Raw genomic sequence first — 13,304 nt, 5'->3', positions numbered from 1 at the left:
TAAATGTTTCCTTTTTTTTTTAATTTAAGAAAGGAGACATTAACAAAATCCCATCCCCTCCCCTGATAGCTTTCCCATTCTCTATCCCTCTGGGAGCATGGACCCAGGGTCATTGTGGGTTGCAGAAGGTCTGTCTTCTGTAATTGCTTCCCCGCTGAACATGGGCGTTGACTGGTCGATCCATAATCCCAGTCTGCCTCTCTCTTTCCTTAGTAGGGTGGGGCTCTGGGGAAGCAGAGCTCCAGGACACAATGGTGGGGTCATCAGTCCAGGGAAGTCTGGTCGGCATCCTGCTGGCATCCTGGACCTGGTGGCTGAAAAGAGGGTTAACATACAAAGCCAAACAAATTGTTGAACAATCATGGACCTAAAGGCTGGAAAAGTGCAGATGAAGTGTTGGGGGGGGGTACTCTCTGCAGACTTTTGTGTACTTCTGCTTTCTTTCCTTTTTATAAATAAAAAAATTTAAAAAATGTGTCTTCAGAGACACATAACCTATGATCACTGGTAACAGCTATCTCAAATTGACTGCTGAAACCACCACAACCCAGATCCCAGCTCCGAATACATCACAGATCACACAAACAGGGAGTAGTTATGTACACTGAGTTCCCTATCCATCGGGGTACACAATAACTGGGTCGAGACTCCATTTCACTCAGTGTGATAAGCATCAACACTGTTCACATTTACAGAGAATAACCCACCCTTTGGTCCATAATTATAAACTTATTAAGCAGGCAAGTCAGTGTGCAGCAACAATTCAATCTACCTCTGGTACTCAGAGTATGAACTTGATAACTTGACACTTGAAGCAATTATTCCATCAAAACAATTCATAACTGTCTTTGTTCTGACAGCGCCTACTGCATTAGATGATACTTATTATCACACTGCACATGATCTCTGTCACTCTCATGCAGGGATATAGTCTGTAACTATATGATGCTCGAGAAAGAGTAAAACCTTGTGCTTTCTGGAAAAGTAGATGAGGGAGTAATAAGAGGAAAAAGTGCAGTAAATATTTTATTTTATATTAGAGGTTAATTTGGTTGGAGGAGGTAGGAGACTCTTTATTTTCAGTTTTCATCATCCCTCCCCCCCAAAAAAATCGCATGCCAAAATTGCCAAGTGTCCTCACTCCAAGTAAAATCCCAGACAGACAAGAATATAATACAGCAAGTAAAAATAAAGCATGCACACCACAAATGGCAAGGAATATCTTTTACGTCAAGTATGACAGTTAACAAATGCTAATTGAAAATTTGACAAAGACATGCATATTTTGCCCATTTAACCATATAGGTAACTGTTTTCGCCGGGCTGGCTTCGCAGGCGGGAGACTCATGGTTGAGCTGAGAACGCAGTTCAATCTTTATTCACGAGCAGGGATGCAGTCCAACAACCTAATCACAACACAATTCTCTCCTGCATCTCTCCTCCTGCAGAAGAGTTAAGAACCAAGGGACAATACATAGTAGGGGGCGGAGAGAAGGAAAAAGCACGAACCAGAGAGGACTAAACCAAAATCTCCCAGAGGCAGGGGGAGTGAGACCAAACCAATGTAATAGAATGACCATGTAAATAGACCACAACGTCAAGCAATGTAACAGAAGGGGTCCCAGAAGCAGAACTAGAAGCATACCAACAGGTAACAGCTACACTTATAGAAATACTTGGTTGTTGGAGAAACCACGATATATTTTTTTGCATGAAACAGAAGACAGGCAAGCACCAGGTCTTAACAACATGCAAGAATCTGGGTTCAAAGTACTGGTTCCCCTCTGCAGAGGAGAAAGTTTCATAAACGTTGCTGCAAGTGTCTCTTTCCCTCTCAATTTCCACATTCCCTCTTGATTTCTGTCTCTATCCAATAAATAAATAAATAATAAATAATAAAAAGGAATATCTTAAAAGAAGACATCATGACATTTCTGACAACCCAATATTCACCAAAGTACACTTTTCAAAAAATACTCAACCTGCTTTATTGGAACTAAATAAGCATGTTATGAAATGTATCTACATTAATTAAATGTTATAATTTCTGTCTGAATCTAAATACTTAGTGGATTTTCCAGTTAATATATCTGGAAATATTAAGGTTACTATATATCAATAATCAAGTCACATAGGAGAAGGTACTAAGTATCAGTCTGTTTTATTTCACTATGTTGTAAATGATGTCCAATTAAATTACTTTTTAAGGCAAAAAATAAGGAGTTGAAGCAAGGCATTTATTCTTTTGCAAAAGGGTGTGCTGTCAACAGTGGCCATCAGGTAGCAGCATGCCCCATTCACCCTTCTCCCACTGCAAGGACCTGACCTAAATAATATAAAACTACTGGCCACAGGTGGTCATGGATAACAATTTATAAAAAGAATCTTTGTATTAAACAGCTGTATTCATGTTCTTTTCAAGAGAAGACCTAACCATCTCTCACAACTGGAACAAAATAAAGTCACATTTATATATCACATGTGTGAAAACAAAATATGTGTTTGCAAAATAAATCAGAGGTGTTTTAAGAAAAGGCTCTAAATTTATAAATAGAAATAAAGCAGTTATATAAGTATAAAATTTCAGAAATAAACATTAAAGGAAGCAAATGTTATACATAAAAATAAAATTCTGGGTCTGAGTGTTATCTCACGAGGTAAGGCATATGACTTACCATGTGTGGCAGAGATCTGAACCCAGAGATGGCACCATATGGAAAGCGGTATGGCAATGGAGGAAGTTATCAGCACTACAGTATTTCTTCCTCCTGTTAGTTTCTCTTCTCTTTGTCTACCTATCTGAATAGGAAAAGTGTCCAACAGTGGTGTGGCCCTGGATCTGTGAGAGAAACAGTGATAGAGTAAGAGAAAAAATGAGACTACAATTTTATAATATTCTGAGAACTAAGTACTATGCATGCTCAGCACAGAGGTTTTGAAAACCAATGGCAACATATTTATTTGGAATGAGATAATCAGTCCCTTTCAGAATATAATACACTTTTTTGGTCCTTGCAGAGTAAAGTTGCCAATCAAGAACCTAATGATTTCTCTTAAAAAAAAAAAAAAACAAAAACTTTTGTTAAAAAAAAAAAAAAGAATGATTTGCTATTTTTTCTTTCTATGAAAGAGAAGACCAAAGCACTTTCCACTTAGTTATGTGCAATGATGAAGATAGAATCTGGAAAGTCAGGCTTGCAACTTCTATTTTTTTATCTCTATTCTTTCCCTTTATCTTTGAAGTACAGCTTAAAGTATATTTTAAATCCTAGGAATACTTCCCTCTCATTATAGTTTCTGTTTTGTTAGCACAAAACCACCCTCATTTTCTTTTCTACGGGAACTTCCCCTAGTTTTAAAGTAAATATATCATGTTCACCCATATTTAACTCTCAGGATGGAGGGAGTGGCATTGTTTAACACTGGATGAAGAGGAACTGGTTTTTCCAGAAAGTAAGCTTATCAGGACAGAGAGCTTGCCTTGGGTGGTTACTACTCCCAGACTGACTGGAAGGACTGGGATGCTAACTGCAATCAGCACACTTGTCTAGTGACACATATCCAACTTTGGACTGACTGTGCCTGGGATCTGGAGGACAGACACACCTTGTTCATGGTCAGCTGGCAGTCTACCAGTCATATACACAATGGAGCAATCAAAGAGATGAGCAGTGAATAATCCCTTTCAGAGGATAATTTACTTTTTCCTGAGAAAAAATTGACTGGCAATAAGGTGGCAATTTATTTCCCTCTAGACTATAATAAACAAAAATACAGTGTAGGGCATCATTTGCAACAACTATGTGTGTAATTGCAGTCACATTTTAGCCTTGAAACCATTGCCTATCTCATCAACTAGGATATATATATATATATATATATATATATATATATATATATATATATATATATACCTTCTTAAAGAAAGTTTTGTATATCTCATCAAGTTGTCCCTGGTAGTACCTACTGCTAAACTTCTCAGAGGTTGAGTTTTTTTGGATGTAAACACTGCTTCTTAATTCAGAGTAATTGACTGCTTTCTGCTTTCAGGAAGAAGTTTGAAGCAGGCAGTTCTATTACAGGAAGAGGACAGAAGAGGTGCATTATGTAAATCACTGGTGACTAAGCTTGCTGCTCTGTGAGCATGGAAGCATTCAGGGGAGAGAAGTAAATGTTCCTTTAAGTAGGACTGTATGTTTCAGTGGGTCCTTCACTTATGTAAGGGCCTAGCCTAAAGTTAGAGAAGTTGCAACAAAGAATAAGACAGTAATTGGAATATATAGCACAGATTTATACTAGAGTTGCCTTGAAGTACTACAGTGAAGCAGGGAGTAGGAGTGGACAACACAATTAAACTTAAAATAGGAATAGGAATACAAAGCCTAGAATGACTGCTAGATCCACAGCAAGGAAAACATTCAAGGAGAAGAATTATACAAGAGGATGCTCAAACTGGAGGTATCAGACTTTCCATTGGTAGTTAATTCTTGCTTTTTTATATTATAAACCTCTGTTCCAGAAAAAGCCTTCTCTCTCTCTCTCTCTCTCTCTCTCTCTCTCTCTCTCTCTTTCACACACACACACACACACACACACACACACACACACACACACAATCACGTTGACTTAGCAGTGTTCTGGGGATAAGAGGAATAAGTAAGTGGCATTTACTTGTAAGCAAGTGCAAAAGGCTGAGTAGGAAGACCCATGACCACAGAGAAGTAGACAGAATGAGATGAGAGAGCAAAGCCTCAGAAAGAGTGAAATTACTGAGGGTAGACACTAACTTCACAGTGAGTCCTATTACACCATATCCTTTTGAGTCAGACAGGGATGCTTAGTAGACCAAAGAGCTTGAGACTCAGTCAGATTTCAAAAGAGGACTTTGTTAGCATAAACGCAGGGTCTTTAGAAAGAAAAAAATGAATTAATTGTCAACACTTACATTTTAAGTATTTTGGGAGTCGGGCAGTAGCACAGCTGTTTAAGGGTGCTAAGGGCAAAAGACAGCTGAAGAATCCCAGCTCCCCACCTGCAGGGAGGTTGCTTCACAGGTGGCGAAGCAGGTCTGTAGGTGTCTGTTTTTCCCCCTCTCTGTCTTCCCCTCCTCTCTCCATTTCTCTCTGTCCTATCCAACAACGACGACATCAATAACAATATTAATAACTACAACTACAATAAAAAACAAGAGCAACAAAAGTGAAAATAAATAAATATAAAAACCGTTTTAAAAATTTAAATATTTCATGTTTTAATCCAGCTATGCGTTTTTTAATTTCCTTATTGGTGAATTAATCTTTTATTAATTTATGCATTTTTGTTGGAGGGTGGTTAAATGTGAGATATGTAAAAAACAACAACCATGAATTCCTTGCTACTACAGAGCAATTGCTGTCTTTAGTCTGAGCAAGTACTAAACAGTTGTTAACTGACCCTGCACTCCCTAATATCTATAGTCCAGACTATTTGACTTGGTTAGTATATGATTTGCCTACCCCTGGAGTCATTGATTCTGTCTCCCACATACTGTAAGATTTGAGGTATCTGTCCATGGTGATATTTTTTCTATGCATTTGCAGTGATTATTTTTGCTTTGCTTATAGTTACTGCTCAATATAACTATTATGAATAGTTTAGGTCTATTTTTCTAGGGGAAATGCAAGTTAATTTGCTGAAATGCATGTAATCTCCAAAATGGTATCATACAAGTGAAAGGTAGTTGTGTTGCTCATTCTCTGTTTGCTTTTAGGCTCATTCTCTGCTTAGTATTTTGAAAAGTTATTTATAGCATGCCAGGTTCTTTGATCTTTGGACTTTGGTTACTTTAGTCAATGAGAAACACCCCTAAGAGAAATAGGCCAGTAAGGAGAGAAGGTGGGTTATTCAAATTTCCCCATTTTCCACCTAACTTCTATTATAGCTCCTTCAAGAACCTTTTATAGGATCAGTTTCTGTGTGGTTCTGGTAACACATTTGTCCCTCTAGGCTTAGAGGTGGTACAGCCTTCCTTCTATTGCTTATAGTCTCTCTCTCTTTTTTTTTAAATTATTTATTTATTTTTTCCCTTTTGTTGTCCTTGTTGCTTTACTGTTGTAGTTATTATTGTTGTTGTTATTGATGTTGTTAGATAGGACAGAGAGAAATGGACAGAGGAGGGGAAGACAGAAAGGGGGAGAGAAAGATAGACACCTACAGACCTGCTTCACTGCCTGTGAAGCGACTCCCCTGCAGGTGGAGATCCGGGGCTCGAACCAGGATCCTTAAGCTGGTCCTTGCGCTTTGCGCCACCTGCACTTAACCCACTGCACTATCGCTGGACTCCCTATAATCTCTTTACTAAAATCCCTTTCATTAAATCATCTGTGTACACCATTTTTTTCCTCCTGAGACTTGATCAGACTTGAACATTTCAAGTTTGACTGCAAAAGTGGTTGGAAAAAAAGAAAAAAGCTAAAGAACAGAGTAGATTTCAAATGAGTTTTGAGAGAAATCGAACAAATATAATTCTGCAAAAGTTTCTCTTTTCAGGGCTTACTCTTTTGAGGTTTAATGGAATACTTAAACAGTTGAGTGTCCTGGGTCAGCTGGTCTCTGAATTCTTTCATAGAAACATTCCAATCTGGGGCCGGGTGGTGGTGCACATTGTTGAGCGACATGTTACAGTGCATAAGGACCCGGGTTCGAGCCCCTGACCCCCACCTGCAGGGGGAAAGCTTTGCAAGTGGTGAAGCAGGGCTGCAGGTGTCTCTCTGTCTCCTCCTTCCCTCTCAATTTCTGGCTGTTTCTATCGAATAAATAAAGATAATAAAATAATTTTTTAAAAAAGAAACATACCAATCTTTAATGATGGTCACCCTCAAGCTGGTCAGCCTGCCACTTTCACATCTCTAACTAAAGAAACAACCGCCTGCCTGATTACTAAGTGTCCTATGAAGGAGTTGTTGTTTTACCCTTCTCTCCAAATCCACCCACCTCCTGATATTTCTCATCTTATATTCTACTTAAGGAAGAGTTTTAAAGGGGAAGAAAAAAGAAAAACACCCCCACCAAACTGTATTCATAAGTGAAGTAAAATGCATCTGGTCTTGTCACTCATAATTTTTGTTTCTAGTCTAAATCTAAGAATAACCTTCAGTCAGTTGAAAAGCAGGGAGGAAGTTTTCCAAAGCATATGTGGGTGGCATAAGTCAACTGTGATGGGAATTTCAACATCAAAATTCTGACTGGATTCCATGACTGACACCATGTACATTTCCAGGTTTAGGGTCATATTATTTATTATAAAATTGAGGTACAGTCACTTTTGTACTATATAAAACTAATAAAATCAGGAAATGGTGTCATTTACAGAGAACACTAATTCTAAAATTTGTTTCGCTTCTTTGCTGGCTGACATTGAGAAATATAAGGTTCAGTCTTATAAGTGATTACTTTTATTCATTTAAAATTATTACTGCAATATATGCATGAGATTTCTGACAGACACTTTCAAATAATCTAAATCACACAGCAGAAAGACTGATGCTGTTTTAGGAAAGTACAGTGTTTTACCTGGATATATTAAGGTAATTTGAGGACTGAAAACTATGTAGTCTAAAAATAAAACATTCAGATTTTTAATCCTTTAAGGGCAGAAAATATTAGTCACTTTATCTTCATTGTTAAACACAGTAGCTAACTCTTGTTAATTCAATTTAATTTTGTTTTTATATTAATACATGCATATGTATTTTTTGCCAACAGAGTTACTTCTGGGACTGCAGAACTCCACCATTACTGGCAGCCATTTTTCATTTCTCTTTCTGTTTTTAATAGAGAATGAAAGATAAAGTGATATAGAGGGAGAGAGAGAGACATCTACAGCACTGTTTCACCGTTCTCTATGGGTAGGGACTGAGGGTTTGAAAGCAGCACTGACATAACCAGTTTGAAAAAGCAGAATTGTAATGACAGAGCAGGGCAAGGAAATAATCAGTGGTTGACTTGTCTTCATGTAGCTTTAAGCATGTTGGTTAGTGGATTTATCTGAGGAAGAGGAAAGAAGATGGTTCACTGTGTAAAGCACACACCTCCCCATGTGCAAGGACCTGGATTAGAGACCTAGACCACTAAATGGGAGCACCATGCAAAAAGGAAGCTTCACAACTGGTGGAGCAATGCTGTGGTACATCTCCTTCTCTGCCTTTCCCTCAGTTTCAATCTAAAAAGGAAAAAAAAGGTAGAGGCCTGCCCTGGGTTGTGGAATCACTAGACATAGAACTCCAGCAAAATTCTAGTGACATAAAAGTAGGAACAAGAATAATATAACTATTATCTATATTAACTATTTATAACAATAATATAATAATTATTATTATTACTACATAATCTTAGGACTTGCCTATATTTAGATTTTCTTTCAATAGGATTTGAACTATATACTGTTAGGCTTCCTTTCTTGAGAAGCATCCTGTGACAGCCAACAGAAATGTGTACATACTAGGTCTTTGCTTAGAGCACTATTTACAACAGTTCCTAAACCTCTGTAAGTAGCACTACATTCAATTCTGAAAGAGGAAGAATGAGGGGAAAGGTATCTGTAACACAAATTGTCCTTGGAGAGAAGACAAAGAATGCTGATTGATCTATTTGGTATCTGGTATCATTGAATCCTTTAAGAGAGTTACATTTAAAAATTCCTAAGGAGTATTTATTCCAGTCAAATATATATATATATATATATATATATATATCAAAATGAACTAAAAATAATTTCTAATAACCTAATATACTAGCTTAAAAAATTCCCACTCTAGTAAAGATTTGTGCATATAGATCAAAGAAGGACTCTAGGTGTTAAATTTTCTTTAACACCTCTATGTCCCTATTCTCTCTTCCTTTGAAGAGGGATAGATTATGTAACTTAGAGCTCCCCAGGCAGCAGCAAGGAACTCTGTGGTGATAAAACAGAACAAGAAGACTGTCAGTCAACAAATAGTAAGGTACCAGAACTGTGAAGGATTCAGAATCTCAGATCTCCAACTTAGAATATCAGGGTTATTTTTTATCTTAACAAAAAGTATATTTTAAATTGATACCCTGTAGGTGAGAATCTATTATTTCAATCCACTAAGCATATACTAGTCATTGTTTTGAGATATGGCAGTAGCAAAGACTCTTCCTGATTTAGAGGAAAAGTACTATTTAAAAGGAATTTAAATATCTCTACCTCTATATCCCACACCAAAATACTCCTGAAACCTATCAATTCCATAAAACAATGTTAAATCATTAATATCTAAAACAAACGAACAAAAAAAAACCAAAAAAGCACAAAATGAAAAAAAAAAATTAAGTCACTATTCTGTGTCACATTCCCAGAGCCCCGCCAAATGTTCCATTCACCAAAATCATGCAGGTAGTTCTTTGTTCCTTTCTCCATTATAGCACTTGTTGCTTTGGATCATATTTCTATCTAATGAGACCGCATCTGTCAGAAGATGTAAAACCATGACTCTTCTCTATTCTCACACCTGCAATCATAGTTGGCTATAAAGCCAACTTCTGTTTCTGGTTTCTCTCTCTTCTCTTCTCTCTTCCACGTCCCAACCTAGAGGAGGGCAGGCATGCAGAGGGAGGTGGACACTGGCCATTGCAGTTTTTGGCTCCACGTGGCCTAACCCGCTGCACTCATGCCCAACTCTGGGGCTCCCGCATGAATAAAGATTTGTATTGCTGCCGCCAGGAGCTTAGTTCCTGGATCATCTCTCTCTCCAGCACGCAACGCTAGCCCAGCACCTCCCAAGGCTGATATTCTGTGGGGTCAAAGTCCTGTGACTTAAGCTTTGCTTTTGATATACTCAGAAAGAAATGGAAGGCGACTAGAGGATGGATACGAATTCAGTTTCTGAGATTGTGTGTAGAAGGTCGTTCAGGTCTCAGGGTCAGTAGTAGCAGAGATACAATACACATCTTTTTTTTTTGCTTTCAAAACTAACTAGAACAGTGGTTCTCAACTAGAGGATATATATATTTGTGATCTTTTCATACTTTACTCAGGGATATTTTGTAATTTGTTATAAACATTTTTGCTCTCACACTTAAAGGGCGCTATTGACATTTATCAAGAAAGGTCAAGGTTGGTGTTAAACACTGTACAGTGCCAAAACAGTGGCTCTTCTAAAATCTCAGTAGCGCAAAGGTTGAGAAACCTTTGAGCAAGGCTGATTTCTGTTGCCTGCCACCAGTGATGAGCTTATTGTCTTTTCACAACTGATTTATCTGAAGGGCTGTGTGCCTCTTTCACTTTCTCACTCTCAGTTTCCTCATCAGTTAACAAGACAATAACAATAAACTTTACATATATATATACTAAGTGGTAGAATTTGGAAAAGCACAAAGAGTTTTGTTATTTCCATATGTCTGTACTGGTTTTTAATAGTAACTACATGTATATCCTCCACTTTTAAAACAATTAGTAAAATGATAAATGTTGCTCCATGACTGTTTTATCAGATTGGTCCAATATTTAAGCATATATATAAGGCATACAAATGGTAAATTACATTCCTCTTATGCCATTAAGAGTGTTCATCTAAAAAGTTCTTGATCTTAAGAACCAGGCATCTTACATGTAAAGTCAAAGTTGCCTTGTCCTTTCTTGTGAGACAAAATACAATCAAACGAGGCGTGGCTGAAACCTATTACTGCTGGTCCAGCAGACTGCTGGAGCCAAGATTGTCACTGATTCTGTCCTGTTATACACAGGAAAGTGAAAGAGGCACACAGCCCTTCAAATAAATCAATTTCCTTTATTAGCTTCCTTTCTTTATCGTTTGCGTTTCCTGTATGGTTGTGGATCAAGTTAATCATTTTCATGTGAAGATCAATCTCAATAAGCACTTTCCATTTAAGTTGTCAGACTCTGTGGAGAAGCCAAATTCAAAAGAAGGATAGGAAAATTTATACAAAGTGTTTATTGCTTCCTGTAGTCCAAATATTATTATTATCTTATTTTTTGACAATAGCACCCAAAAACTTCTTTCCCATTTTTGGCAAATATCAGTTAGGATGAGCCTTAGTCAAGATTGAGCACATTCTGAAAGTAGATCAACTGGAAATCCTTTCCTTGAAATTTAAATATTGGTTATAGTAACCAAGAGACTATAAATAACTGTAAGCTTTCTTTTAATAGTGGTGCTCTCATAACTATTAAGTATAATTTACAGTCTCTAATCCCAACTCTACCATGCTTCCTCTCTATTCCCATCTCTCATTCTGTTCCTTATACTCTTAGGGCAAGCTATGTCAAAGTTTGATAATAAATTCCATCTTTGCTTACGCTGCCTAGAACCTACATCTGTTTTCTGATAACTAAGGCAATGTTAATTGTTATTGATAATAATACTGGATTGCTTAGGTTATTATAAAACTTATTTTGATGTTTAGGAACAGGGGTAAGGATATAAAACAATTATATTCCTTCTCCTTTTAACCTCTTATTTAGCTTGCAATGTGAAACAAAAACTAAAGAAGCCAACCAGTTAGAGATATTTAATAAGCTAAGAAAGTTGCTAGTATAAAATTTCTTATACACCAATTTACCTGTAAAGATAAGTGATTACATGTAAAGTAAGATATTTGGGAAGTGAAAGACAACTACTGGATAGTTACACTCATATGTGGAATATAGAACATTGAAACATATGAACTTGCAAAAAAAAAAGAAGGGGAAAAGATGGAGACAGAGAGAGAGAGAGAGAGAGAGGAAAAGAGAAGAGAAATAAGTGACCAACCAATCTCCTAAGACCTTGAGGGAACTTTGGTGTCTTATTTTCAGAGAGAAATAATAGTTACAAAGACAAATAAAATCAAGACAAATGCATACTTTTTAAGTACTCATGAAATCAAATATTTATATAATTCAATTGATCAAATGTGGCAACTATCTAGGTATAATTTAAATTGGTTTCTGCTTTAACAAATAATAGTAATCAATATAACCTTGAACTTCAGATGCTTATAATGAGAAGCTATACCAATTGAAGTATTTCTATATTTCTTTATCATGGAAAGTTTGTTTTGCTACCTAATCTCATAAGAATCACTAGGATTTTAACAACTAAGTAGTACTTTACTCTAGCTGCATAAAGAACAGAACATTTTCTTATGGTAGTAATGTATCTAAACTCATCTTTCTTGGGGGAACAAGTTATTTTGCAATTAGAACAAACACACAAAAAAGAACAGACCACCATCAAGACAAATTTTCCCATTTTTACTATAATGCATTGCTTTTAGCAATCCTAAGTACTCCTACAAAACACTAAACTATTGTAGGTATTTTTCTGAATGTGTCTTTGAAGAAGTATGAGGAATATTTATTGTGTCAAAATGCAAGTAGATAAGCATCCCATCTATTTTAACTGCTTACAGGGCATTATAGAAAAACAAACTAAAAGAGCTTTCAACTTTTTTGAATAATAGTATTCAGTTATCAATAATAGGGAAATGGAGCAAAAATCAACCTCAATAACAAAAATGCCATATTTAATGCTATAATTTTGATAAGGCATGCACATTTGTGGGATTGCCTAAGTGAAATTATATAGGAAAAATGATGTCAACTGTCAATGTAACTGCTTACTGGTTTCATCTAGAGAAAGAGTCAAGCAGAACTGGAGCATTTCTACCCTATCTAGGTGAGGCTTTTCACCACTAAGGATAAAAGAGAAGAAAAAAAATTACCCAAATGATGAAAGATCTTATTTTTCATAACTATAAGCTTCTCTGGAGTTTAATAAAATATTAAAGAAGAAAATGTCTTCATTTGATGAAAGAAAATAAGTCAAACTACTTGGTTACATTGCACATATTTTGTAATAGGACTGACACAAATTAATTTTCTTGTTTACTTTTTCAGATGGATTGAAGTAAAGAGAAACAGGAATAGGAACCACAACACTGATGCTTATTCACTGTGATGTAGGCCAAATTTGAACCTGAGTTGCTCACTTGGCAAAGTATGATATAGATTAATTTTATTTTAGTTACCAATAGATTTTCACAAAGTTATATTATGGCTGAAAGTATTATGCAATTCTTAAAAAATATTTGGATTAGAAAAAATAATTGATGGCGTATTCAAATCGTTTGCTTCTATGAAAACAATGCAAGAGGGAAAAAAAGCCTCTGTGGATAGCTACCTAAAATATATACTAATTAATTATGCAAATGGATTAATTGAATTAATAACCAGAGTTGAATTTCTATATGTAATAAAAACACTATTTTATTTGTAAAATAAAGGAGCTAATTAACAGAGC

General features: G+C 36.2%; 1 pseudogene; it reads left to right on the top strand.

Annotated features, from left to right (window-relative positions):
* Window positions 1-12,962, top strand: part of LOC103127032 (large ribosomal subunit protein uL18-like) — a 142,734-nt pseudogene extending 129,772 nt beyond the window's left edge.
* Window positions 12,963-13,304: the final 342 nt, after the last annotated feature.

The sequence above is a fragment of the Erinaceus europaeus genome, chromosome 12 (genome assembly GCF_950295315.1).
Source record: "Erinaceus europaeus chromosome 12, mEriEur2.1, whole genome shotgun sequence".
NCBI classification, from domain to species: domain Eukaryota; kingdom Metazoa; phylum Chordata; class Mammalia; order Eulipotyphla; family Erinaceidae; genus Erinaceus; species Erinaceus europaeus.
This window is presented reverse-complemented; position numbering and strand designations above follow the sequence as displayed.